The sequence below is a fragment of the Corapipo altera genome, unplaced genomic scaffold (assembly GCF_003945725.1).
Source record: "Corapipo altera isolate COAL_440 unplaced genomic scaffold, ASM394572v1 22b, whole genome shotgun sequence".
Classification (NCBI taxonomy): Eukaryota; Metazoa; Chordata; class Aves; order Passeriformes; family Pipridae; genus Corapipo; species Corapipo altera.
The window spans coordinates 19,981,866-20,007,721 of record NW_020884876.1 but is presented as its reverse complement, the minus strand read 5'-3'; the positions used below and the strand labels follow the sequence as shown (position 1 = coordinate 20,007,721).

Sequence of the window (25,856 nt, the reverse complement as noted above, 5' to 3'; positions counted from 1 at the left end):
GAAGGAAGGACCTGCATTCCTCGTTAGCAATTAATGGGAAAAGAAAAATAATCCTACATGATAGTATCACTCTTGTCTTTTTCAATTTTATACCACAACCCTTACTCTAATCACCAATTGTCCGTGCAGGAATAGATGACAAGCATCCTCATAGTCAGGACCTCCATACTGGCTTTAAAGAGACTTAAGACTTAACATCAGCTAGGGGGTTTATGTATTTCACACTCATGCTTGCAAGAATATATTTTGGTAGGTTTTTTGGAGTTGTGCACTCCAGTTAAACATACTGATTTAAAGAACTGTAGTTTCTGAGCTGACAACTCCCAAGGAGATATCTGTACTATTTAAATAGATGGAAAATTGAGTTTCAGAACTATTCCTTTTTCTGACTCCCAGAAATAGCTTCACATCATTCATACATTGCTACTACAAAGCAATCTGGTGTTTTTGGTGTCAATGACCTCTTGCTAAATTATTCAATGTTGAGTTTTGTTAGCAGTATAGCAACATTGGAGGCCTTATCCTATATTTTTTTGCCTCATTACTTTGCATATACACATACACTTTCACTGGGTTCAGCATTTTTTCACCGAGTATGATCATAGGATTGCATCATTCAAAAGAAAAAGATTCACATGATAAAAAAATACAAAGTTAAAGTTTGTAATGTGATGAATGCAACAGTAATCAAATTTCCTCTATCTCAGTTGTGGAAGTGGATGGTGTCAGACTCTTTTTGGTGGTGCCCAGTGACAGGACGAGGAGTAACGGTGATAAACTAAAACACAAGAAGTTCCACCTCAACATGAGGAAGAACTTCTTTACATTGAGGGTGGCAGGGCACTGGAATGGGCTGCTGAGGGAGATCATGGAGTCTCCCTCTCTGGAATCATTCAAAACCTACCTGGACATGTTCCCGTGTCACCTGCTCTAGGTGACCCTGCCTTGGCAGGGGGAGTTGGACTATCTGGTTTTCAGAGATACCTTCCAACCATTCTGTGATACAGTGAAAGGAAATTCAAACATCTGCCAAATGTCTGCAGTTCCCAGCGAGGTCTGGACTGATGAAGCAGCATTTTTACAAGATGTTGGCACAATCCTGACATGGATGGAAAATTTCTCACAGCAAACTCACACCTTGAATCAGAGCTTTGCACTAGCTAGTCTCTGAGTGAGATCTGTACACAACATTTCTCAGCTGAAAACTGAAGCAACTCAGATCTTCCCTTAGGCATCATTTTCAAGCATTTTTAGACTTCCCTCACATCTTCTTTTCTGTAGCATTTTATGTCACTCCTACTCTTCCCCAGTGCCAATATATTGCAACTCTTCAAGCCTGCCCCAAACCTCTGCCTTCCTCAGACTACAGCAACTCACACTGTTTATTCTTCACAATATTTATTCCTTTGCCCAGAAAGAAACTGCACTCTTTCCTCACAGAGAAACAGCTCATTCAGTCCAAATCTTACAGCTGCTTGTTGCAATTTCATTAGCTCAAAGGAAATGCCACATTCTTCAAGGGGCTGCTGAACAAAAAGCTTTAGGAGCGTGGAAAGCATGAAAAGCAGAGAAAAACCTGGGTAGAATTTCCTGGGGTTTTACACCATGGGAGGAGGCATGGGCTGATCCTCCTCTCTCCAAAAAAAGGCCTCGGTCCAATTTACACGGGTTTTTCTTGTTTCCAAGGACAGGAAGCGGTATCCAGGAATTAGTAGGGGGAAAAGAATTCCAGAAACACTCATCTGTGCTTTCTACACTCTTTCTGGTTGTTCCCATTGACTAACTAAATTGTCTTTATGGACAAAATTCCCTAAATCCATATCTCAGGATAACTTTATCAATTCAGGAACTGCTTCACAGAAAAAAAAAAAATCTTTTATGTCTACTGTGAACTCCCCTCCTCCCGATGCTGTCTAAATGCAAGAAGTTGTTTAAAGGATCTCTACAGTGTTCAATTCCCGATCAGTAAGAGTTCAATGGTCTGGAAAATAAGGAAGAGAGTGTCAGAAGCAGTTTCTGGGATGCTTTTACAAAAGCTGTGTGTTCAGGATTGTGCTGGAGCCAGGAACAACCTGTCAGCCCTGAAGCAGCTCTCTCAGAGACAACTTTATTCCACAAAACCTTCAGGTTCCTAACACAGCTTTATATTCTGAAAATTTATGATGCAATCATGCCCCAAATTTCTATCTGGACAAACAATTTCAGACTTCCTTCAAGATGAGAGAAAACAAGTGAGATGTTCTGATTTAATTGAAAATATAATTAAAACACAGTTTTTGATCTAGAATTCAGCTATGAAATCTCCAAAGACCACCCTCTGTTTTGCTCAGATTGGAGAGGTGCATATAAAGGAGGTAGGCTTGGGTTACTCTCTGCATTTCATCTGTGCAGTCATATATGAAATTTTCTACTGTTGATAGCTCTGGCATACATAATTACTATTGGCAAAGCAATGACTGAAGACTGAGGAAGGAATGCAAAAACATACAAAAGGATAAGGTAAAATATGCTGATAAAACCTTGGTCTGATCTCACACAGTTACAGTAAATACAATCTTCCAAGGCGATTAATATGGGTTTATCATCCAGTCCCAGGGCAAAACATTAGAAATGTTCAAAGCAAAAGGAAAACATATACTGAGAACTTCTGGAGTAAACTGTCTGTTGTTTTACTCTGGTGCTTACACTGGCTGAATGTTGATATACTGCTGCAGCACTAGGGCTCATCCATCTTTGGATTAGCACTAAAGAAAATGCCTTAGTTTGACAGTTGTTGTAAGTGAGCCTTGAGCTTTTCCTTTTTTATTTGTGGATGGTTAGGTGTGCAGGTCACGTTCCAGCCTCATTAGTGTATGGTGGCAACTGAAGTCTGGTTATTAATTCTTCAGCTTGCAAGTTGTTAGCAACTGAAGCTCAATAATATTCACATAATTTTGGTGAAACCAGAGATTTCTGAATCTATCAGGACTTTTATTTTTGTTTCCTGGTGAAAAATATCTTGCTGAAAAAAAAAAAGTGACTGCTTAATATGCTAGCATTATACCTGGTCTGTTAACAAGTGGAAAAGTTATATGCTTGAATGTTTCCATTCTGATTATTTTATTTTTTTTTAATTTGTTCAAGGCTTCTGAAAATGTACAGGCCTGATTACACTTCCTGACAGGCCTGATTACACTTCCTATTCTCCCTGGGAAGTGATTTTTTGCCTGACTGCAAAGGTTCTCTCTAACTTATAATACCAAAATATCCTGTATTTGCAAGATGTAATCTCCATCTTATTTTCTCTTACATACTTGGACTTTCTTAGTCTTCTACTGGCAGAAGTATTGTATTCATTCTGCATCATTACCAGGTCAAAACTTTCAGGGGACAACTATGAATTTTCATGATTTCCTAATGTATGACAAAAAATATATTTAAATAGGGATTGAAAGATGGAAAATCATCACTGTTAGGGTATTTCTAATGTGCTCATGATCACAGTGCCCTGGCATGTTAATGAAATTAACTGAAGCCTAAGTCAATTCATACTTTTTTTCCTTCTGATCCTTCTAATTACAATAGCATGAATTTTATTTTTGTCATACATTTGCATCTGTTTGTGTATACATGATCATTCCTGTTTCTGTCAGTAACAGAGACATAATTCATAGAAATAAGCTAAGATTGACTTTTGGCCCTAGTAATGCAATCAAAGCCCAGAACTAAACAAAGTAAAACATTATGTTGCATGACAGGACAGCATCTGTTGTCTCCTGTAATTACTACTAAAATGTAAAGGGAATTTTGTATGCCATTTTTCCAGTCTCATTATGAATACTATTCATAAATCTTTTTTTTTTTTAATCCTAAAATTTGACCTCCCCTTTTCAAAAGTCCTGTAAAATTAGCATTATGGCTTACCTTTCAATTTAAAATTAAATTCTTGGAAAATCTAGTGAAATGAATCTCCAGCTATTCATGATTACATGTGTTGCTTTTCTTGCTGTGACTGTACTCTGAACTGTTGAGCTGAAGGAATATTGAAATGTCAGCATGCTTCTTGCCTATAAATAAAGAACAGACCCGTAGAGTGAGTGGTGTCAAGAGGGGAATGACAAATCATGTTCACATATAACCCTATATTTCTTGTGTATAGCCCCCCTACAGCCCTATCCAATATTGACATATAATTTCTGCACTGTAATCCAAATCACATTCAAAGGATGGACAATTTTTATTACCATTCATCCTTGTCAGGATCACTTGAACAGCATGTGTAACTGAACTCTCCAAGAGGCAATCTTTTTCTGTGCAAAGTGATATCTGAATACAAATAGAAGCCAAGAAGAAATAAAAAAAACAGAAGCTCACAGCACTCCTCAGAAAGAAAACCAAACAGATTGTATTGAACCAAGTAAAATCCTTTAAAAATTATGTATATTGGACTCAAATTTTGATTTGTCTAATGTCTTTTTTTCAAGAGTCCTGTGAAACAAACCCTTTTATAGTAAAAATATATTAAAATTATATTAAAAGGCCTCCCAATTCTCATACTTCCTCTGTCTTCACTTAGCCTGGCTAATACATACATGCTACGTGAAAGCTTATTTCAAGCAGGAAATTCTGAGGCTACGAGAAGTATCACTTTTATTAAAGGCTAGTGAGGAATCAGGAGAAATGGTAGAATCAGAAACCATCTAGAGGGACTATCTAGTAAGACTTTTAATTGGTAAAGCACTGTGAAATGATCACTAATGGGAAAAGGCAGCTTTAAGGAATAGTGAGGTGGAAGCAAAAGAGACAAGAAGCAAGGGGTGGCAGTAGCAAAGGGAGGGTCAGGACAAACTGCTCTACATTCTAGTTTATTTCTGGCTTCTAAATGCCCTGAGCATCCACTGGTCATTCATATGTTAATGCAGGAAATAAAAATGATGAAAAAACATGCTGAGATGTTACTTTGCAGAAATTCTTGCCTTACATTTGGTATCACAGTTCTTATGTTTGTGCCGCCAACTACATATTTGATCAATTCCTCACCTTTCTCCTAGTTACATTACTCTTTTGTTGGCTACAATAAAAACTTGTGTTTATAGATTTGTTCTTTGTATAATAAATATTCTCACACATTTATGATGAGCCCATATGGTCCACAATAACCCAGACTCTGATCATAAGAAGTTTTGTGTAGGTTTCACCACAGCCTCCAGCGTCATGTCTTTGGCATTTCTTTTATTATTTTTGGGAGCAAGTTCAGTGATGAACTGGAGCAGTGACAGCAGAGATGTATCAGCACAGTGCTTCCAGGCAAGTGAGCCTCATAGAAATTACTTCGGACATCTCAATAAAAGTGAAGTAGTTCTTGTGCACTTTAAATGTCTTCAAATGTGCTCTACTCACTTTATGCCCACTATGATAGTTGGAGTGTTCTGCAATTTGGGGAGTCCTTGTTGGTGGCAGCATAAGGAGTGTAAAGGCTGTTTATCCAAAGGGCTCTTGCAGAATATGGCAAATAAGAGCTGTCAGAGCCAGAACTTCAGCACCATTTGGAAGCTGTTCAGATTGCTGATCAACCCAGAATCAGAGGAGTACAGAGATGGTTTAGCTAGTCTTGTTTATCCTCCCCTAAGGCTGTGAATTCAGGTCTCCTTCTTCTAGATATGTAGTATTCAAATTTTTCTGTAGCCCTGCTGCATTGTTTACTTAATTTGGCAGGATCCTTTCTACATCAGAATTGGGTCTCCTCACTTAAAAAAACAGTAGAAACATGAGTGCTTTCCTTTTGTTGTAAGCAGGCACAGCAGCCTGGCACAGGTATTGCTGTACACCTCTTTTAATACGTGTCAGCAGATGAGAATGCGTATCCCAAAGAATCACAATCAGTCTTTCTGCCAGCTTCAGCTGGATTTGGATCAGGGATGTAAGTCCTCACATTATCCACAAAACACGTACAGTGTTGAAGCAATTCGATGGAAGAACTATGAATTTTCCAGACCTGCAGATTGATTTGATGAGATCATATTTATGGGGCAATAATGCCATTCCATTTCAGTCCTTTGCCTCTTTTCTAGCAAACAACAGTATTGCCAATTTCTGCCAGCTGTGAGAAATTCTGAGATATGAATATTTATCCAGAAAAATATTAAAGGGTGATGTTTCAAAAAGCTGTATTTTGAGGGGAAAGAAAAGAACACCCGCGTAATTTCACAGCAATTTGTTAAACATAAGACTGAAGGGATATCTAGCCAGCTTCCTGGAGCTGGTACTGTGAAAGTAGCTAGCTTTTTGAGCCTTAGATTTAATATACTGCTCACAGAATTTATCACATCCAATTCTTTTATGACAGACAGTATAACTTCATGTTTGTGTGTGATTGAGAGCTATATCAAAATGTGTTCCTGAAGTGTTGCATTGTATTGAGCCATTTTTCTCTTTACACTTCAATAAATTTACTACTGCGTGTACAGTGTCCACAAAATATCTTTTATAAATAACAGTATTGGAGATTCACTACTGCCTGGAGGTTGTACTAGATTCCATGCATATTCAGGATAAGACCTTTGCAGTCAAGCCAACAGGAAAAGAAATGGTAGCTTAATAGACATAACATTAAAAGAAATAGTACAAACAGTACAGATAATTAAACAAAGCAGGAGAATCAAGAGAGGACATTATTTCAATGCAAAACTTGATCTGAGGTGAGAGAGGGCAAAGCTCTGGGCAGCTCAAGGGGATACTAACTTCAGTATCCCTTAGGTTTTTGTTCTTAATTGGGTTGGACCATGACCTCCACTGTTTTGTAAGGGTGGTAGCAGATGTCCAGCATGCTCATTTTAATCTGCTCGTCCCTACTAAAACAGAGTATTAGTGAGGAGGCAGCACTGTGAGGAACTATGCTTAATGAAATAAAGTGAGCTAGAGTACCTGAGCTGAAGAATTTATTAGTGTGATTATACTGACACAAAGAGCTTCCAGCTCATATGGACCCTTTAGATGCACTGTTCCTATACTGAATATCTTACTGTATCAATATGTAAAAAGACCAACAAAAACCCAAAGCAACAACAACAGAGAGGAAGGAAATACAATGCATGAGGAAACTGAAATACAGAAAAGTGAGGTAGCATTGCAGCAGGGATGGGAGAAGCAGGTAATTAACTCTGCCTCTCTGGGGCTCTAACCTTGCTAGTTCAGTGATGAAGGTCTTTAGTTGCAAAGGTCAGGAAAACTGGGAAAACTACATGTGGGTCCTCTAGACACTTTCTGTTTTGGCACAAAAGGATTCTAGATATAATTAAATTACATTGAATCTGTATGACTAACTAATTTCTGGTAAACAGAACAAGAGAAAATGAAGATATGGTGAAAGCAGTTATTTATACTTTCATGTCTTCACAATAAAATTGAATTGTTTTTAAAGGCCTTTTCCCTTTGTGAATAATTTAGATGCAGAAGGAAGAAAAGGTCCCTCTCTCAGGATTAGGATTACTTGGTAATACTAAGACATTTTTACCTTTCCAAATATTGATGGCATGTTATTGTGTTTTAAAAAAAAAATCAGTTTTTGCCACCCACAGTCTCAAAAGCAGAGCCAAACCAAACAGGTGGAAAGATCTCTTATATGATGCCATTGTAAAACCAAAGAAATAGTGGCATTTTGAGAACAGCCGTGGCTTATATTTGGAATTCAGCTGAATAAGTAATCTTCTATACAGTCCTGTTGCAGCCCTCTTGCACCCATATTTGGAATACAGTGCACTGGCATTTTCAACCATTCTTCATTAGGAAGAACAGAGGAGAAAAATTATGGTAAATAGTGACAAAGTTATCCAAAAGTTTCAGGGAAAAAAAACCACCAACACTTCGTACAAGATGGACGTTTTTAGTAACATCACGTGTGGGAAATAATTCCGTTTATTATAGCAGCTCAAAAACTGTGTTGACTGTTACAGGACCTGGTTTGGTTTGCAGTTCAATTCACCTTCAACAGTTATATTAATTCCTGCAAACAACAGCTAACCTAGCTTTTGCTAGCTCTACGTCTCTGCACATATATTTTGATGTGCATCTACCTGACACAGTGCCACCCAACAGAAAATGTGTTGATGTTTTCTCACTGTCTGATGCTCTAATTCTCACTCTCTAGCCTTGCTGGTAGAGTTGAGAGTTTCAGCTGCATGTGTTAGGTGTCAAAGACTGCTGCACTGCAGCACTGGGCAGATTTGTACGCGGCACTGGTGGTAGCTTGGGACCGTGGTGCTTCTGCTGCAACAAATAAACTACAGAGGAAGATCTTGAGCTGCCTGTGTCATGCTTCAGGCATCCTCACTCTTGCTTGCATTCCAGCCTCTAGCTATTTGGTCAGCATCCCTGTTCTTTGAAAACACTTTCAATATTGTCACTTGCAACTTCAGTGCATGGTTTTAAACCGCACCTCTTATGTTGCTCTTGCCTGCACTGACTGATCTAGAAATACTTTATAAAATGAAGTAATTTTTTCTCTCCTTTTATACTGGTTTATATCCTATACCCAAGCTGTTTCTTGTCCAATTTCTTTCTGAGCTCCTAATTTATCCTGTTTTACGATTTCCCCTTCTTTCTCAATCTCCCGTTCATAGTAAATTTTTCTTGTAATATTCCTAAATGGGAGAACATAACTGCTGCATTGACAGCCTCTTAATATACATTACAGTTTGGATTATTAGGACATAGGCACTGTTACCTTCTTGGCAGAACTAATTAGCACTTTTAACAGCTGGCTTGGTTTAGAAAACAACATTGCCTTATGGCTGAGTATCCTGGAAAATACTATTCTAAGAAGATTTGTCCCTTGTTATAATATTAACCTACATTAACAAAATATATTCAAATGCTGAAGAGATTCTCTGGAACGAGTTAGTAACATGGCCAAAGGTCAGCACCTATATCAATGATAACTGTATGATGGATTTTTATTTTAGTAAGAGCAAGCTGTTTAATTTTTAACAATCCTCCTTCTCCTCTGCCCTCCAGCAAACCTAGGAGTGCATACAGGAGGATATTCAAAGGAAAAACACATATTAAAAATTCTGAGCTTGTTTTCAAGCTACTGGGCATCTCTGGCCAATATGATCTCTTTTATTCACATGAACGAATTAATTTCCTTTGCTTTGGACTTCAATTTTTCAGATTGCTTTCGGTCTGTAGGTATTGTTTATACAGAAAATAGTCTAATTATGAAGATCTTACAATATTTTAGATAGTAACTGGTGGTGTCTGACAAGACATAACCAGGCACTGTGTTCTTTAGAAGTTAACATCTACAAGAAATTAGATGTCTACCAACCTTGAAGTTTTCCTCTTGACTTGGATGTGCTAAAAATGAAGGCAGGAACACATCTCAAGCTTGCTTTTATTCCACTTTCTGAATGGAAACATGCAAAATTGCACAAGGATGAGAAATAATAGTACCCACATTCAACACAGCTTTCAGCTGTTAAAGGTCTTAACACTGCAGGACTCAAACTGAAGTGCTCGTGGGCAGAGAAATCTAAAGCTTGCTCACAGTACTCCAGAAGACAGATCTGCTAAATTTCAACCCTCTCCATTTTCAGATGCAGATGTGAAAACAGTGACTTGCATCATTACTAGGCAGTGTATTCTAACCTTGCATAAGTGAAAATATTCTTAATAAAAGTTTAATGCCCCTTTAACCCATTTGTAAAGCACTGTGTATGGCTACATATAAACCTCTACACTTAAAACACAGCTTGATTTCTTCCATGATTTAGTTATTCCAGGCATGTATCAGTCTACTTGATTTCCTGGCCAGGGTATTTTAAAAAGTATTATCCTTTTACTTTCATTTGAAAATCCAATTCAAATTAGCATTATTTCAGACAGCCAGGACAAGCAGTGGTGAATTCTATGTTAGTGTACTACAGTATGCACATAATTAGTGATCAAAACCATTGTCTATAACGTATTTAAAATACCAGGTTGGTAGGTGCCTACACATAAAATGGTAGATTTTTCCTTTGTCTTCTTTTAACGTATTCATACTCTCATTGTAGAACATGAAGCCCGGACGTTCTCTCATTCATTCCCAGAAACGCCTTCAATACAGTTTACTCCAGTGGAACTAAAGCTGTAGTTTATGTGCACGGCCATAGAGCGGCAGCCTAGTAACAAAAAAAAAAAAAGATGTACTTGATGTTCGAAGAAGTGGGTATTTCCTAATGGTTTAACATTGCAAAGGGGTTTCTAAACACCAGAGAGAAAAATGCAGGAGGCATGACTACTCCCTGGAGGGGAAAAAACCTAGCCTTGATAAAAGCTCAATACTAAGGGGAGGGAGGGGAAAGAGGTTCATAATTAAATGGCAAAGGGGGTCAGATTACGTGCCCATGTCAGCAAAACCGATCAAAGAGTATGAAACGAAGTACTTGATTTATGTCTTAAAAATCAAATGCTTTTTTCTTCCCTTTGATACAGGCAGTTAAGTACTTCCCTCATCTGTGGAAGCTAGTGGACAGGATAACATTAATACAAGCCAATTTTTAGTTAAGCAGTTTCACAGACTTTTCATTGATAAAAATACAGCTCAAAAAGCCTCTGAATGTTCAACCAGCATTGCAAATCTAAGATGTCAAAGAACAGTATTTCATTGTTCTGTTGTTTGCCATATATTTTTATATGTGAAATAAGAACAATTAGATCTCTCTGCATTGAGCTTTATTTTTGTGTGGAATTAAGTGGGTTTCAAAATTTTGAGCACTCTTGAAACAGTATGTAAAAAATCACTGAGGCTGAGCTTTCTTTGCATTTATGTAAATGAAAATTAGGATTAACTCCATTAATGCTGGTGGAGTTTTAACAGCATGAAATTACTGTGAGAATAGCATTAGCCACAGCAACTTTTAAAGAAGTTAGTTCCCAATGCTACTAAATTGTATAGCTCATTATCCTTAAACCCAGAATTATTTCATATGAACCATTTATAATTTTACTTCAAATGGCTGCAATTATCAAATTTGTTTATTACACAATAAATATCATCATGCTGCAATTCCCGATTTTTCTGTCTGTGATGTCCATATATTACTTATGTCATTTGGACACCAGATGTAATACAAAATTGAGGGAAGTGGAGAGAGAAATGCCAAACAATTAGCAACCAAATATGGGCTGCACTATACTTTAATGTGAACAACTTTCACTGCAGCAAGACTGGAAATTACCTATCAGACTAAGATATAATTTGAAAACTGAAGAGTACCTTCACACAAAGTTGAAGAAGCCTTTGCTGGCACACTCGTTTTCCTTCAAATTACCACATACCCTTTTACCCACACATATCCATCTGACTTACTTGGCTGACATTCAGTGCTTAAATTTCAGAGAACTGCTAAATACAATACTTCCCAGAACTGTAACAGCTACTTGCAATACATTAGTGTTTCTAAAGGGTAAAAAAGGAAGTGGGAACCTCCAACCTTCTCAGCATTCTCCTGGATATCAAAACAAAGTCAACAGCTTCTTTCCTTCAACTTCCACATCACTACCATTAGCTTGTTGATAATTTCATGTTTTTAATGTGAAAAGAGATGAGAGTCAAGTACTCTATAATGGCTCATATAAATGGGGCTGTCCAGCCTGACATCCCATCTTCTGTAATAACAAATAGTACATATTTACAGTAAAAGGATGAAAATAGCTTGAATAACCTCTGTCTCTAGGAGTATGCTTTTCAGAAAAGAAAATCTTTTTTCTGAGCCAAAGAAGTGCCAGGAGTACTTTTTCAATATCAATAATGGGACTTGTCCTCCATTTTATTTACTCCTCTTTGATCCTGAGACTTCTTCCTAGGCTTCAATTGCTATCCCTCACGCTACCACTACCTCCTGCTTACTCGCTTGCTTTAAACCTGCAGCCAGATCTCTTCATTGACAGCGCTCTAGTGCCTTTGAGAATAACGATGGCACAGTCTCTCCTGGCTAAAATTGAAGGAATGAGCATTGAAAGGCCCTGACAGCTGCCTTTCCTAGGAAGCCGGACATTGCAACTGGTTGAGTGGCTGGGCCCAGGAAGCCATCTAGGATCAGTGGTACAAAATCCAACTAGCAGTCCCTTACTAGCAGGGCCTTCAGGCAGGGATGGATATCAGGGTCAATACTGTTTAACATCTTTAATAAAGACCCAGATGATGGGATGGATTGCATGCACAGCATGTATTTGAGTGATACCAAACTGGAAGACATGGCTGTTACACTGGAGAGCAGGGCTGCTATTCAGAAGGACCTCTGGATAAATGGGCTGACAAAAAGAGCAAATGCAAAGTCTTGTGTCAGGGTGGAATAACTTCACGCAATAGGACAGGCTAGAAACCAGGTGGGTAAAATGCAGCTCTTCATAAAAGGACCTGGAGATGCTGTTGGACATTGAGTTGAATGTAAGTCAGCAGCACACTCTGGTCTTTTATTGATGAGGCAGAGTGATAGGGCAAGAGGCAGTGGACATAGGAAACAGGAAATTCCACTAGATATCAGAAATGACTTCCCATGTGGGCAGTCCAACACTGGGACAAGGGCGCAGAGAGGCTGTGGAATCTCCACCCTTGGAAACACTTGAAGCTGGGCTAGAAAAAGACTTGAGCAACCTGATTTATTTGGTCCTGCTTTGAGCAGAGGTTTGGCCAAGGTGGGCTCCAGAGATCTCTTCAACCTGACTGATTGTGTGTTTCTATCACCTCAGAGCACTTCTGGTACAATTGAACCAGAAGAAGGTGAGGAATGAGGTGGGGAACACAAGAAGGATGTGGACCTGTTGGAGTGAGCCCAGAGGAGTGCCATGAAGATGATCAGAGGGTTGGAGCAGCTCTCCTATGAAGACAGGATGAAAGCTGTGGTTCTTTGTGCTGGAGAAGAGAAGGCTCTGGGTAGACTTATAGCAGCCTTCCAGTACCTAAAGAAGTCCTACAAGAGAGCTGGAGAGGGACTTTTTGTAAGAGCATGTAGTGATAGGACAAGAAGGAATGGCTTTAAACTGAAAGAAGGTGGATTTAGATTAGATATTAGGAAAACATTCTTTACTGTGAGGGTGGTGAGGCACTGAAACAGGTTGCCTAGAGAAGTTGTGGCTGCCCCATCTTTGGAAGTGTTCAAGACCAAGTGTTATGGGGCTTTGAGCAACCTGGCCTGTTGGAAGGTGTCCCTGCTCATGGCAGGAGGGTTGAAAATGGATAATCTTTAGGGTTCCTTCCAATACAAACCATTCTATGATTCTGTGATTCCTAGAAGAGATGAAGAGAGCAACTTCTGTCAAAGGAAGCCCGTTTATGAACTCCAGCTTGAAACAGATGAACTACCATAAATTATTTTCTGAAGTGCTTAGGACGTACTACAGAACTAGTTCTAAAGAAATCCTGTTTTGCCATTTGAACTACTATGCACTATACAACTATAACACTTCAACAGCACAATCATCATCATCATAAGTCCATAAACTTCAATTCTGTTTTCCTTCAAGTTTTAATATTTATTATTAGCATGTACTCTTGGCTACAGTTGCAAACACAATAAACAACTTCCATTTGACTTTCTAGATTCCAATAAAGGAAATTAAACATTCTGGTTCATTCTGCCACTTTTTCCCCTACAACTGTATACAACTTTCCCAAGTTATTTTCATGGAATTGGCAAGTTATAAGTGTCCAGCTTATAACTTTGCATCTTTAAAAAAATTAATTAAATTAATAAATAAATTAAAATATAATTGTATATTATATAATAGATATATGAAATACATATCATAAATAAAAATGAATACATTCATTTAACAATTAACTTATCAGGTAGGAATACCGGCATAGGGATACCTGCACAGGAACATCTACTTTGTGACTGCTCTCCCAGGTTTATTGAGATATTCATGAAGTTGCAATACTAAGGCATTATTAGATCCCCTTGTCTTGCTTTCTGTGCATCACAACTATCCAGTGTGTTTATTGCTTAGTTTATCCAAACAAGGCAAGGAGGTGCCTTGACTAGAGCAAGTATGGCCATATGTGTGTGTTATCTGGTCCCACTCACAGCCACGTGGACACAAAGAATTATGTATATAGTCATAAATACATATATACACACTTTTACACTATTCACACACACATACAGAGTAAGGTACCCTGGATCCAAGAATAATGAACTAAAAGAAAAAACCTACAGGCTTAGCTTGTCAACTACACCACAGATTTTCTTTTTAATAAGATACAGACTGATACCATATTAGATCCTTGAATATAATGGGATTTATATTCATATGAATAATGCAGAATAGATGCTAGAGGACTTCAAACTTTAATACTAGTTAGTGTCATCATTTGGCAAGTGAAATATTTCCCACAGGTCACACAATTCTACATATTTATTCCTAGTGATTCCACTAATCTCTGGTTTGGAAAGCCACGCTCCTCTGGTAGAACTTCTCCTCCTGTCCGATGCAGATAACTCCAGCAATAAGCCTCTAGTGACTGGAACTGTTTATTTAATTTATTTATTTTACTAATACACAGCTGCCAGGGCCAACAAATAAAAAACATAAAAATTCCATCAGTATTGCAATTTCTAGTGAATGCATCTTAAAGGACAGAGACCCTAGAATTGATATTTTTTTAAAACAAGGGTGTCAAGCTTTAACTTGAACAAATAATTATTATGATAAAGAATCTCAAGACATTAGTAACTGGCAGCTTACATTCTGTAAATATATGAGCTCTTAGGTGTGCAAACTATAACTGATTTCTCAGAGACAAGTGTACACAACTCGTGCTGTACATTTAGGTCATATTTCTCAAACTGTAACAGTTCATGTTCAAAATTAATAACATTTTAATATATAATCCAATTTTCCTGGGATAGCAACTATGTTTTGTTTTATTTTCCTTTGTATAGGTAGATGACAACCATATGTGAGTTTCCCCTAATGCAAGCAGAATACCATAGAATCTCGTTTTGGGGAGAGTAATGTAAGGAAAAATAGGAAAAGCAAAACAACAGAAATGCCCTAAAAAAGGCAGCGGATAATTTCCCTAAATGATAATTCTGACTATTTCTAGTTCTCTATTTTGCCTTCAGCAAGACAGTTAATGGTCAGACTTCCAACAGTGGTGGCAATACCTAACTATCAGATGCTGGAGTGAAATTCATACCTGAGTTCCATGTCCTTTATGGAGTGCATGGGAGAACTAAGCCCCTTACAGAGGCCATCCAAGAAGTCCTCACTGAGCAGGGAGCTGCTTTGGGCTAGCTGAAGGGCTATGTAATACATAAGAGTGTAACTGCAGTCCTGTCCTCCCTGGAGATTGAGGGTACGAATTAGGACTGCAAATGCAGATTTTTTATTTACTCAGAGCCTAGAAACTACTCTTAGAAAGAACTGAAGGGAGCTTTCTTCAGAACATATCTGCTGAGGAGCTGCTGTTGGCCCTAGATACAGTACATTAATAGATCATTTGCCTGCAAAATAAAAGTGCAGGACTTATCCAAAGAAATTCAAACTCACTTTCCTTCCTTGCATCAATGTTTCTTACCCATCAATTTATACAAATTGGGAAACTAGGGAGTCTTTTCAAGCTGAAGTACTTTGCTGCAAAGAGCCCAAGCCTGGAAAGAGCAAGGATGAGGAGCATGATTGTACCAGTTGGCAGCTAGGAACTAGCTCTCAAAGGGTGAGAGACTCAGAGCCTGCTCTTTGATCTTAATGCTGTCTGTGAATTTTATCCAATGATTTTAAAATGCAAAGGGAAATGAGCACTTTTCACCTGCCAGATGCTTTTGAAAAAATCCCAAAAGGATTTTATTTCAAATAACTTAGGCACCTATCAATGCTGATATTTGACCTCAAATCTCCAACAGCCATTGACCTAGAATTCAGCAAATTGCTGGGGATTTCAGTAAAACTTCCTATTGAATACCTTATGGAACAAGGAGGGACCTTAAAATATGGGGTTTATTGTCTGTGATTTGGCTGGAAGTCACATCATACTGGAGGTTTTGTCTTTCTCCAGGTGTCTACTCTGAGAACTCAAAGATAGGTGCTCAGCTTTTCTCTTGCACTAAGTATTTATTTGACACAAATAAAATAATTACTGGCAAAAAGTTAAAAGCAAATTTTTTGAAAATATTAAGTAAAAACTATCGATTAAGTACTTTATACTTAAGACTCTTAACAGTCACTCATAAACTCTGAAGAGAAGTTAAGCTACAATGCAAAACATTAACTCAGTTTCAGGAAATAAACTCCTTTTTTTCTGTACATCCTGTGCAAAAAATGCAAAGTGAATCTTTCCTCCTTGGCAAATCTCATTTCTGTCTCTTGTTTTCTCTGTAGAAAGTAACAGCTACTGACTATACCAAGTATCTGACAATGGTGAAGAATCACTTTATTCCAGACCTAAGCAAGGAACGAAAAAGCACATGCAGAGGAACAAAGCACTACTAAGGATTACTCTCTGATTTACTATAGATTTTTTGCCTAGCAGCTGAATGGTTCATCTCCTGTCATAGTATCTTCATAGTCTAGGCCTATTCATAGAGGAAATCAGCATTCATGTACTCACACAACAATGCTACTTAATAATATTTCATTGTCTTTTAAGTAATATGAGGGAGACATGCCCACTTATACAATCTTTCATTGCCTGTTTTGTCTCTCCATCTTCCCAGGCATGCAGCTGGACAGTAGTTCCATTCAGAGTCCAGTGGACTTGTACAGTATGAGATTTTATTTTTCCTTCCTTCAGTAACAGTTTCCAGCAGGTGCAAATTCATATTGGTTCAGGAAAAAAAACCCCAAACAAACCAAAAAGAAATTCCAAAATTCCAATCTGTCTGATTTCACATCTGCTAGACAGGTTTTGTGTAACTCAGACTGCAGGAATTTCCCATATCACAGGTAACCTATTTCCCATTGTCAGTAGCTCAGGGATTAGAGTCTACCAAAGAGGTGGTCTATCAGGAGGTTTTATGAAAGTAGAAGGTTTTATGAAAGCAGACAGAAGTGTGACTTTGGGTGGGCAATACAGTGGTGAAAACTAAGAGAGGTGTTATGGAAACAGAGAATATTGTGTGGGTACTGATAAGCAAATGCTTCTCTAGGGAATTTATGTAGATTGCATTATAGTTAGCTGGGGAGAGGCCTTGTATCCGAGCCAGTGTGCAACAGTGCTACTGCGGTTTACTGAAATTTTCCCTACTGGTGAACTGTCAACATTCTTCTTTTTACAAATCTGACATAATTAAATTACTAAATCCAGATTTTCAGAGATGATTTTGAGTAGGGTTGGGATAGAAAATATGGATGTTTTTCCACTATTGACTATGATGTGACGTGTGTGCAGGTTATAGGTAATGGAAGAGTATCTTTGGTTCTGTTTGCTCAAACACCATGTTTGCTATAATTGCAGTTTTTATAACCAGAAAAACAGAGTAATGCTGATAACCTGATTTTCGTTAAGAAATGTTTTTTGTAGTTCTTGGCTAAAGCTCCCACTGGACCTTGGAGTACAACTTGTAATTACAAAAGGAGGACTGAGCCTTTAAAAAAGTTTACTGCTACTTGTCTTCCATGGATATATTTTGGCTAAATATTCTCCATCTGTATTCTTAAGGTAAGTGATCTGCGAAGGTCCAGACATAAATCTTCTCTGGCAGAGATGGTTTAGTAAATCTGAAAGAAATCTATGAGATACTTAAACATTTTCTATCCTGTAAGACTAGCAGCCTGTGGAGAAGGAAGGAGGTTTTGGTCTTGTTTCTGTCAGAAGGAAGGATTTTGTTTTTCTTTTTTTTTCTTTCAAGTTGTCAGTCGCCTTCCTCCTCCCCAAAGCCGCAACTTGAAGGATTTACAGCACAAGTCCAGAGTTCAGCTCTGTGTCTTTAAAGCACAAAGAGAAAAAGAGAGTACTTGAAGAGGACAAAGGCAAGTTCTCAAATAAGCAGTGGCTATATACAGTATGTGCCTTAGGTACATACTCTCAAGCAAAAAACCCTCAGAAACAATAGGATAGAGCACAATTGTTTCTAGATGCCTATCTGTTAAAAGCCATTTTTGAATCATACTTTCAGCTTCACATATTCTTTATGCTAATTTATGCTGCCCCAGTTCATTCTTGCCCTCATGCTGCTCCCTCTCTTGTGCCAGAGTAAGGATTTATGTGGTGGCAGGTGAACCAGATAAAAAACCTGATCCATGTTAAAGTTAACCACAAAAAAGGGGGGGTTAATTTTAATCTGGACCGTGGAACTGATCTCATTTATTAAACAGCTGCATAGATCAGGGATGATGGAAATGTAGGGAGGGACAGAATGGGTGGAGGAAGGCAAGATTACTTCTTTTGATAGCAGTGCTGACCTGTGACATTTTACAGCACATGAGAAATTACAGACTACGAGTGGACTGACTTTTGGACACAGTGAATTAACTTATTCTCAGAATTAGTGTCAGGCCCTTACAATGTATCATAGATAACCAAATCTGGTTTTAAAGAGAAAAAATAATTTTATTAAAGGGGCAGTGAACTTATTTTGGTTTGTCTCATAAATCAATAATTTATAATAGCCATAGGTAAGTCTTTTCAACTAAATCCTGTTATATAACTTTTTAAACAAACTTTCTTTTATTTAAAGAGTTGTTTTGAAACAGGTAAATCAATACATACCAGTTAAGATAGGCTACAGAATCTTTTAAGTTGTTTTCTGTTTACCAGAGCACAGCCACTTAAAGGTAATGTATTAATTTCCAATCTGTACACATATTTTTATTAGTTACCAGTCTAGTCAAGTGTCTGGATTCTATCCATATAAATATAACATTTATCTTTCATATACTAATGATCTTAGAATGGTACTACATTGTAAATTGTGCATTGAAGCAAAATATCTGCAAAACCATATCTCGAAAAAGCTTGGGGACATCTTTGAACATTAGGAGATTAATGTGGTTTATACCATTCAGATGGCTTAGGTAGAAGTAACCAAAGATTTTTCATATGCATTTAAAGTACAGGGCTTTCCCTTCTTAGTATGAAGGTTTTAAGGTATGTATAGAGAAAATTCTGCAGTAGCTTTCTGAAGATTTAAAGCAAACTTTCTTTTTTCCTACTGCTCATAGAAGATAAGGAAGAATGGCTGTGGCAGAGCATATAACATGACTTGGAAAGTTCCCATATTCTTCTTCGTTCTTAACAGAAGATGTTTATCTTCTAACACCTTTCCTGGAAATCAGGTTTCTTGCTAAGAAGCAAATGTAGTATAGATTTGTTTTACTGAGGTGATATCTAGATCACATCTAAGAAAAATCTGTTTTAAATGGGGCAGTTCAGGGGTCATGTAATTTACAGTGAGCATTCCGGTTTGTTGACAGTGACTTGGGTTTTTGTAAATGAAACTATGTCTATCTTAATGGATTTTCTCTTTGTCGTACAACTGTGACTAGTAATTGGAGATTGTAATTTAATTCTTTGCATAAAGCACACTTCTTTATAGACAAATACACTTTTAAAATATGTAACATGAGAAAATGGTATAAAAAATTACAATACAAGATCTCTTCTAAAAGCTGACTGGTTTACCTATGTAGGTACACTTGGCCATTTTTATCTGCAACAGCAAATATCTTTCTGACGCTGCAGGCATGCCCCTGGGTCACAGAAAGCGGAAACTTTCTGGAATTTCTTTAGAAAGCCTGACCTTTCTGTGGAGTAAAACTGCTGACAGAAAGTGTGAGCATACATGTTGTTATGTTCTCTAACTACTGCACATACAAAGTTAGTTGTAATTATTAAACTTCACTAGAGGTACTGCACAATTGTACTGATGACACAACATTCAAGACTGACAAGTGCTGTTCATTAAACTTTGTGTTACCTTTACTGCTTGCAACTATCCTCTCAGTCAACTGTGTTTGGGTTCCAGTGTTATTCCTCTTACTCTTACACCTGGGCAAAGTATTTCTTAGTAGCAAAGAATGCCTGTAGAACAAAGAGGGTGAGTAGGAGGATTAGTGTGAGCTTGTGATAAGCCATCTTTACACTTCCTTCTCTTCTGTGTGATAGAACAGCTTATCAAATGATTAAGAGATAGGGATGTAAAAGGACAGCTATCTTGAATTCAACCTAATTATCACAGTAAAAATAATTATGGAGTGTTTTTAAAATGCTTAGAGCAGCAATAAGAAGAATTGAAATAGATTATATCAGCATCTGTAACAGGCGCTGCTTCAGAGGCTCAGTCCTTAATGATCTGCTTATGATGAGATGTTTCACACAAAGGGCATCTTTCATCTGTGCGCTGGCTGACAAGCTGGCTGCTTCTGAGACCAAACAATTTAAACAGAAGTATCCTCTCAGTTTCTGCTAAAGTCCTCTAGACAATTTTACCAAATTCTCAAGCTGGCTTCTGCTCTGCCATCCTAGACAGCAGCTGAATGCCACCCATCTCCATGCCCAGGCCCTACAGCAGCACATGGAAGCTGCTTCCTGAATGAATGGTAAGAAATACCAGATCTAATGCTGAAAACACCTCTCCAAACAGAGACATGCATGCTCAGACATCTAGGCAACAGATTCTGGATTCAGACTGAGGGAGATGACATCAGTAGCTCTATCAAGCACCTTTGCCACAGCATTTGCAATAATTATGTGGACCTATGTCCTAGTTAGAACAGCTGGGACCAGTTCATCACTGGATGGGTGTAACCCAAAACTGTGTATTCTCTAGCCTTCCATGCCATTTCCCAGAAACTGTTATCAATAGACCATTTACACCATCTGTCCATAGAGCCTGACTCCTCAGGCTATAAACTGGGTGTTAAGAGGCCTGTGAGATAGGAGGGTGCCCTCTGTCCTCACACCCATTGTGGAACTCCCCACCCTGAGGGAAGTACTGGGCATTCCTCCCTGAACTGGAGAATATATAATCTTGGAGGTTTAGAACTTTTTTAACCACTCATGGGATCCAGAGGAAGACTGCAGACCACCACTCTCGACTGCAGTCACCACCCTTGAGCAGGCTGCAGCAGCACTCTCACCAACAGGTTTTCCCCTCTCCTTTTACTTTGGACTCAGGGGGCCCAACGAACACCACTCTGTTCATGCCCCATACATTTGGGTTTTGTGGGTTAAAACCAATTGTTTGTCTGTATAATTGTACTTATTGTATTATTTTATTAAATTGTTATTCTGATTTATAATCTCTCTTTTGAGTTGCGTTCATTTCCCCTGCTGGTTTACCTTTAAACCAGCACAAACTAATATTTCATCTTGCAGTTCCAAAACCAATGAACAACAGCATGTGAGGGAGGAATTACAGTCTCTGGAAATGGCAGCTTCCCCCGCTCTTTAAAGTTTAGATTTAGTTTCAACGTGTGCTGAGATGTTTTACAAGAACCAGTGATTCTTCCAGTCTTCTTAAGGGGAGGAGTGGAGGAACCTCACTCATGTTAGATCAGTTTTATTTCTGACTGGATTTTTGGATGATGGTTTTATCCTAGCTTGGAAAATTTTAACTCTGGCATACCTAGGTGTGAGTTAGTTTGTGTGAGTCTAGTTAGTTAGAAATCTCAGTAAATTATTCTTTAATTACATAGAGTATTTTGAGAGAACGCTTCCTGAGCTCACAGACAACACCACTGCACTCGGTAAATTATATTATACATTTATTTAAATGAGCTGTTACCCTAATAGGGCGGTATCTATTCTTATTTTGAGTCGTTAGTGAACCACAATCAGAACCCTGACAGTCTAATTAATTTATCAGAAGCCATTAAAAACAAAAACAAAAAAGCCATGAGCATATTGAACCATGCTTAACTATTCATCACAGCAATCCATCAGTTACAGTGAGGTATTTAAAAATAAGAACTATACAGTATCACAGAAAGGTTTGGGTTGCAAAGGACCTTAAAGATCCTCTAGTTCCAACTCCTCGCCATGGGCAGGGATACCACCCACTAGACCAGGTTGATCAAGGCCCCATCCAGCCTGGCCTTGAACACTTTCAGGGATGGAGCATCCCAGCTTCTCTGATAAACCAGTTGCAGTACCTCAACACTTCTGAATATGTAACTTTTCCCTAACATCTCATCTAAATCTCTCTTCTTTTAGTTTAAAACTATACCCCCTTGTCCTATCACTATCTACCCGCATAAAAAGTCCCTCTCCCTCTTTTTTATGAGCCTCCTTAAAGTATCACACAATAACAGAATTGTTAGGGTTGGAAAGGACCTCTGGAGATCATCTAGTTCAATGCCCCTGCCAAGGCAGGGTCACCTAGAGCAGGTGACACAGGAACATGTCCAGGTGAGGTTTGAATGTCTCCAGAGAGGGAGACTCCATGATCTCCCTGGGCAGCCTGTTCCAGTGTTCTGCCACCTTCAATGTAAAGAAGTTCTTCATGTTGAGGTGGAACTTCTTATGTTTTAGTTTATGGCCATCGCTTCTTGTACTGTTGTTGGGCATCACTGAAAAGAGTCTGGCACCACCCTCTTGGCACCCACCTTTGAGATATTTATATGCATTAATGAGACCTCCTCTTAGTCTTCTCTTCTTCAGACTAAGCAGGCCCAGCTCCCGCAGTCTGTCCTCATAAGAGAGATGCTCCCAAGTACTGGAAGGCCACAATAAGGGCTCCCCAGAGCCTTCTCCTCTCCAAGCTGAACAACCTCAGCTTTCTCAGCCTGTCTTCAGAGGAGAGGTGCTCCAGCCCACTGATCACCTTGTAGCTTGCATTATTGGGGAATTACCTGTAATTCTCATTTGTAAGATCGGGCTAGATTTAAAACGGTACTTCTAGCCTGCGGGTTTTCCATGTTGGGAGAAATAGATGGCAGGAAGCTTTCTTAGTTACAGGGGCACCTCTTCTAAAGTCGGGGCCTCCTAAACTCCGTTGGAGGGTGCCCGCCGAGGCAAGAACAGCCGCCCGGCAGGGGCCGCGGCGGGCCGGGCCTCCCCGGCAGGTCGCGGCTCCTCCCCGGCGCTCTGAGTCACGGCCCGTCCCCGCTTGCACAAAGTCTGCGGCCGGTGCCGAGCGGGGGCCGCCCGCTGTGAGGGCGCGGGGGGGCGCGGGGCAGGATGCCCGCCCTGAGGAGACGGAGCCTCCGGGGCGGGCGGGCGTGAGGGCGCTCCCGCCCGAGGGATTAACGGCGGCCTCGCTGTCCCGTAGCGGACGGCGATTTACCTGGGTGGCCGCCTCCCTCCTTCCCTCCGTCCTTCCTGCCTTCCCTCCTTCCCGGAGCCGGTCGTTTCGGCGGAGAGGGAGTGGAGCCCGCCTCGCCCCTCCCCGGGGAAACTTTCCGTAGCCGCCGCCCGCGCCAGGTAGGGGCAGGTCCCCGCGGGGCGGGAGCCGTGAGGGGGCGGTGGCGGCGGGGACGGGCCCTGGACTGAGTTTCGGAGGTGTCGCGCCACCGCTTGGCCTCGCCGGCGGGGCGGGGTGTCGGGCCGGTGTCCCCCGCAGCCGAGCAGCTGCCGTCTGCCGCAGGGCCGCCGCGGGCTGAGGGCAGTATATAGGTCACTGGAAGTAATGCCCGCCTAATCCCCTTTATCTTTTTGGCTCGGCTTTTCCGCTGCTGGTTTGTGGGGCGACCCTGGGCAGCGTTGGTCGCAAACTTCTGGGAGAGGACCCAGGCTTCGCGCAGGGCTGTGAGTGCCGAGGTGAGAGCGTGGGATGCGTGCTTTTATCTCCAAGGCGGCTTTTTCCTCACCGGTGTGACGCCTTACTGAGTGCCAGGTATTCCTCCGTGGGTCTGTAACCCCCGTGACCCTGTGCTTGGGTGGTCACTTCGGGTTCGGGCTGCTGATTTAACAGCGGAATAACATTGATTACTTCTTTCTCGTTGCGTCACTCACCAAAATCACCGAGGGCTGTTTTGATATTTGCTTTGAATGCAAAAAATCCGAGGTCTCGGCAACTTCGGGGCCCTGGTAACTGGAGAAGGCAGCGTGCCCTGGTAAAATGATTGCTGTGTTGCTTTCTCTGGTCTTTGAGGAACTATTAGCAAGGTCACGTGAACCCGTTCTGTCACCTGGGGTTGTTGGTAGTAACTCGGCACGGTTTTGAGTTGCTCCGTGTGGACAAATCCGTAGGTGCCGACAGGTGCCCGCTGCCTGCTCGGAGGCTGTGCCTGGGGCCAGCCTGCCAGTACAGGAGTTTGCCAGGTTGGGGCATATGGTTTCTTGTAACTGAGAAATGCTCGGGCACACCTGATAGTCTTTGGAGATTTTTTATTTCAGTCTGATTTTCTCCTCTTCCCTGGGGTGTATGGTTGGTTTTCTAGTTAGCATTAACACAACTCATACGATGATGATAAGAAGAAAAAATGCATGAAAACGATTGTATTATTTTATATGCCACCTTACTACTACTGATTGAATTGAAAGAGACTTCAGAATGTGCCAGTGCCCTCTCTCTCTCTGCCTAGGTGTTTTCTGTTGATCAGTGTGAAACTCTGATGCTGTGCAAGGGTTTATAGTTGAATTTTCCTTCTGTACAACAGTTTTTATTCTTCCTCACCGCAGTAAGGATTCAGAGGCTCATCTTGTTAGTTGGGAAACATGACGGTTTTTATTTTGTTCTCATTTACAGAGAAAAGAGGGAATGATAATAAACTGTCCATTCAAAGACATCTCTCACACCCCAATAAGGTAGCAATGCTAGGTCATGCAGTACAGACCGATGTTTCTGGTCTGTGCTGATTTTATGTTGTAATTTCCAGAAGTAAACCGTTTAGAGAAATTGTTGTTTGGAAGGGTTTGTAATATCTGAAGGAGTATTAGGGTTTTCACATTATTTGTGCTGCCTTACTTCTGGGCTGTGTATAAGAGTCTGCCTGACCTGAAACTAATCTAAGAATTAGGACCTAATGCTGTAATTCGTTTCTTCCTCTCTGGCTCTGCTTTAGTGAACATGGAAAGTCAAAGGGAGAAGGGAAAGACAGAAAAGCTTACAATCTACTTTGTAAAGTATGAACAATTGCAAAGGGCAAGACTGTACCAGTGAGATACTGGTGTGACGACCGCAGTTGTAAAGCTCATGGAAAATTCAGATGCCTTTTTCTCTTAGCTGTCTCAATCAAGACAAATGTTTACAATTGACTTTGCTAACAGCTGTTTTAGTCTTATTTATTGACCCATGGTGATTGACTACATGTGCTTTGAAAAAGAAGTGAATCCTATTAGAATGATGAAAAATGTGTGGCCAAAGCCCATGGAAGAAACTTAACTTTCGTACCTTTTTTTTTTTTTAACTGTGTCTAATTATATGGTGGTGATGGTAAAAATTGAATTGTGTTCTGTAAGGGTTGTTTTGGGTTGGGTTTTTTGTTTTATTTTTTCGCCTAAATAGTATACAAATCTTCACAGAATCTGAAAGCAGGAGAACCAAAATTGGAGAAACTGCTGCTCATGTGGTCTTATTTGATCCTTACATGAAACTGTTTTAGAAATTATTATAGATATATTTTCTCTTCAAAAGGTTATGCTAATGCATTGATACCTGTTAAGCTTAAGAATTCAGATTTACAGAATCTCAGTACTATCTGAAACATCAGTTTCTCTGTTAAACTGTTCATTGAAGAGTTATCAAGATTACTTTGATATACATAATTTTAAGAGTTTTTTTTTTAAAAAAACTTACAAATGCTGCTGTTCCTCCTTTGCACATCTTTATTTATTAGCATACAAATGCTTCTTTTTGATGCTTGCAGAAGGTTTCATTGCAAAGCATTTTCAAATTTTAATTAGTCTCATGGAAGTCTCATTTAGTTCTTTAATGCTCGAGTTGCATACTTGACTTCTTAAAAATGCAGGTTTCCACATCCTGATGTAATGTTATGGTGACTACTAGTTT

General features: G+C 39.6%; 1 protein-coding gene and 1 long non-coding RNA gene across 8 annotated transcripts in view; one reads left to right on the top strand and one right to left on the bottom strand.

Annotated features, from left to right (window-relative positions):
* Positions 1–23,314, bottom strand: LOC113943698. Of its 2 annotated transcripts, XR_003526418.1 has the most exons (6): positions 23,190–23,314; positions 9,973–10,139; positions 9,305–9,382; positions 4,224–4,305; positions 3,904–4,046; positions 1–1,981 (listed from the first exon to the last, which is right to left on the bottom strand). It is a non-coding gene; the product is annotated as an uncharacterized LOC113943698 (long non-coding RNA). The 2 variants fall into 2 exon arrangements; XR_003526419.1 differs by lacking the exon at positions 4,224–4,305.
* Positions 22,945–25,856, top strand: part of FAM160A1 (family with sequence similarity 160 member A1) — an 86,891-nt gene continuing 83,979 nt past the window's right edge. For 2 of the 6 annotated variants that reach the window (XM_027635860.1, XM_027635855.1), the window contains exon 1: positions 22,945–23,326. The gene's annotated coding sequence lies outside the window, so the exon portion shown is untranslated. Of the gene's footprint in view, positions 23,327–23,421; positions 23,739–25,856 lie in introns of those variants that run through there. The other 4 variants (XM_027635858.1, XM_027635857.1, XM_027635861.1 and 1 more) reach the window with 4 other exon arrangements.